Source organism: Thalassophryne amazonica, chromosome 12 (assembly GCF_902500255.1).
Source record: "Thalassophryne amazonica chromosome 12, fThaAma1.1, whole genome shotgun sequence".
Classification (NCBI taxonomy): Eukaryota; Metazoa; Chordata; class Actinopteri; order Batrachoidiformes; family Batrachoididae; genus Thalassophryne; species Thalassophryne amazonica.
In genome coordinates this window covers 46,330,702-46,334,276 of record NC_047114.1, presented here as the reverse complement: position 1 = coordinate 46,334,276, position 3,575 = coordinate 46,330,702, and the positions used below count along the sequence as shown (strand labels likewise).

At 37.0% G+C, this 3,575-nt stretch overlaps 1 long non-coding RNA gene across 1 annotated transcript; it reads right to left on the bottom strand.

Moving 5' to 3' along the window:
* Positions 1-1,294: 1,294 nt before the first annotated feature.
* Positions 1,295-2,848, bottom strand: LOC117522441. Its single transcript, XR_004564218.1, has 2 exons — positions 2,742-2,848; positions 1,295-2,319 (listed from the first exon to the last, which is right to left on the bottom strand). It is a non-coding gene; the product is annotated as an uncharacterized LOC117522441 (long non-coding RNA).
* Positions 2,849-3,575: the final 727 nt, after the last annotated feature.

Sequence of the window (3,575 nt, the reverse complement as noted above, 5' to 3'; positions counted from 1 at the left end):
GCCATTCCAACTAATTATAGAAACTTTGCATAATTTATTACCATGCTTGAAAAATGTCAGCTACCTATTTCATAAAAGCTACCCAATCTAGAGCCTGTGGATCCGCACGCTAGTTTGCCATAATCCATCCAGCATCCACTAACCATTCAGCAGGTGGCAGACACATCTCTGGGATTTAATGTAAAGGTGCTTAATTTCACCAAAAAGTACCAGTTTATCTTCAGTTCTTTTTTGTTGGTGAGTTCAAGATTACAGCATTTATTGGCAACATTGTGGGATGAACCACCACAGGCTCTTCTTATTTTGCTGTCCTAGCTCTAAACTGTTACAATCTAGAAGTACAAAAAATTTACAATAAAAGTGGATAAAGTCAGCTCTTTTAATTTAGGTTGTTTATTTCATAAGGGAACACAAAAGTTGCCACTGCAGTTGCTGAGACCCATTTGATATCATAAAAGCACTATAATACATCTGTATGTAATCTTAAAATTTCAATCATATATACAGTCAAGTGTGGGTAAAAAGCAAAAAACATATAAATCAAACTAAACTACATATTTATGAAACAGTACAACAGATTCAAGCAAAACTGATGCTGGTTTCAACCTCAACAGAAGGTTTTGACAATGAAGAGGAAAAAGCACTAAAAGGAACAAAATAATGTACGACCTACACTCCCTTCCCCATGTCTGTTTAAAAAAAGACTAAACAGTTAAACATAGCTGTATCCCTGCCAGTTTACAATGATAAATATGCACTAAAGTATTTTATCACTCATTTTCTATACTCACTTACTTAAATGAATGAAGTACATGTTCATTCATTTTCAGCACCTGCTTATTCCAATTAATGATTGCAGGGGGAAGGGTTGTTGTGAATGGAGCCTATCTTACTCATTGGATGAGAGGTGGGATGCGCCCAAAATATTACACCACTCCATCACAGGGCCACAGACAAACACATTCACACCTACAGTCCATTTAATTTTCCAGTTCACCTCACCTGCATGTAAGGGGGAGGAAACTGGAGCACCCGGAGGGAACCCACACAAACATATGGAGAACATACAAACTCCAGACAAAAAACCAGGCGAGAAGAGATTCCAGGACATTCTCGCTATAAGGCAACACTGCTAACCACTAAAACACCATCCCACCCTGAAGCACTTTAAAATCACCAGTTACTTTGGATGTCGATGGTCGATGGTCAAATCTGCACAAAATAATGATAATAGGACACTCGCTAACATAAATGGACATTTAAACAAAGATTTATAGATTTTTGTTTTTTATATTCAGTTGCAATGACAAAAGTGTATTTCATAAGAAACTTGGGCCATTTAAATAAACTGTTTATCACATGGTGACAAAACACCAGCTTTTTGAGGCTAAGCAGCAGTTGTAAATACAGCGTAGATTATATACACAATGAGCATTTTTATTTTTTTTTACTTGTACTTATCAAAAGTGCTCAGATTTAGTTCAACCTTGTAGAATTTAAATTTCAAAGGCAAACATTTACACTAACAATTTATCCCTCAAAAGGCTATCTTTAAAAACAAGAAGAGAAGAATGTATATTTCTTCGATTCACCAGACATGAACGTCTTCATGACTTGACACGTATGGACCACCTGCTGCACCTTTGGCCAAACTGGGCAGTAAGAGAGATGAGCACAACACTGGAAAACTAATGGAAACTATGGCATTCTTTGGGTAATTAGCACAAGCTGCTCACTATTTCCCAATGAAGCTTGCATACATCTGGCTGAATTGAAAACTTCAGTGTTACAACTTATTTGTGTATGACCACAAAAATAAACAAACATATCCAGATGGTTGCTTGAAAAACAATTTCAGATTTACATCATGTATTACAGACTCTCCAGATGATGACGTAACCTGAGTAACATATTTATATGAAGCATCCATCACATACGATGAAAATGTCAAAGTCACACATAAAGACTAGTGTCTATTCTCTTTACTCTAGTTGTCAGCTGTTGAAAAGAAAATTCTACAAGACTCCAATACAACACAAAATTAATTTTGATTTGATGAGCACTTTGGAAAGTACAGCAATTATAATCTTAGTCCATCCATCTTTCTGTAACTTCACAAGATTTTCCACAGCTCACGTGGCATTCATCCTTGATTGTCGACATCCTTGCTTGGTCTCATCTGGTCTCCAGGGTCTTGCCCTCAAGGACCAGCTGGATTTCTTTGGCATCCAGGGTCGCGTACATGAGTAGTGCTTCTGCCAGTTCTTGTGCTCTTTGGCATGAGACTTCAGGAGGAACTCTAGCACGCTTGTAAGATTCCTGGACAAAGCAGGAGGAAGGATGTTTAGAGGAGTTACTGCAAAAGCTGAGTGGTTAAGGGATCTTAGATAACTAAATGGTTCATGTGATATTTTTGCTTCAGTGTCCAAATAATCATAAACCTGACAGCACAGGCTAAATGTAGAGCCCTGAAACTTACATACACAGAGAGCAATCGGGTCGAGAAAAGGTTGGCTACTTCAAGTTTTTAAAAATAAAACAAGAAATTCTGGAAGATTTAAGTAGCTTTTTAGTATTTCACTAACAAACCATCACCACCACAACAAAAAACAAATTTGATCATTACATTTATGCAGAAATATTGCAGTGCTTATGACCTTAACACAGTTTGTTCATTTTCAAAACATTAAAGATGACAGGACCTAAAGGTTGTAAGGAAAGGTACTAAAGCCTCTACAGACCTTCAGTAATGCCCTGATTTCATTCTCCACAGCAGCCTGAGTCTCTGGACTCTGTTCTGTCATGTCAGTGTAGGTCATCACACCCAGCTGAGTGATAGACAGGAACAAATGTGTCAATATGTGAAGTAAAAATACTGACTACATCACTCAGACGTTACAACATTTCAATAAATAAAAAAATAAACTTCCTCGAAATTACGTATAGACATTTATGCAACGCAACAGCCGACAGGCAGGTTGAGGGAGGGACTTGAATTAGGCTGTCATGGTGCACTGAACATCATTTTAACATATTTACTATTTTACAAAATTCTGTTAGAAAACATCTTTGCAACAAACACTGCATCAAAATATGGTTTACTGCTAAATGACTACAGAATGTCAAATTTTTATTAAATCTTGTATCAGAATTTACACACACAGGAGGTTTAAAAAGAGGAGAAGAAACCTGCTCTTTAAAACTTTTCAAAGTTCACTTTCTTTGCAGCATTCAGGTACAATATAAATGACACAATCCTGACTGTAAAAAATTTACTTTTAAGTGAGATTTACAGATTAGAGTAGTAGAAGCAGTGCAAAGGGCCAGTGACAAGCGTCACCTTTCTTTGACATATAAAAAGGCATCAAGTGTATCTTATTTTACACTGCACACTGGTAAGTCCAAATGCCATTAAAACATGAGCCAGTGGGTATAGTCCATCAGTCCATCATCACCTCGATCACTCTGTCTTGCAAGTTAAACTACAGCACTGATTAGATAGGCTAAAAATAACTGTCAAAATCTGCACACTGTCCGCTTGAGCTTTGAGTTTCATTTCTTTCTCGTTTTGGTCT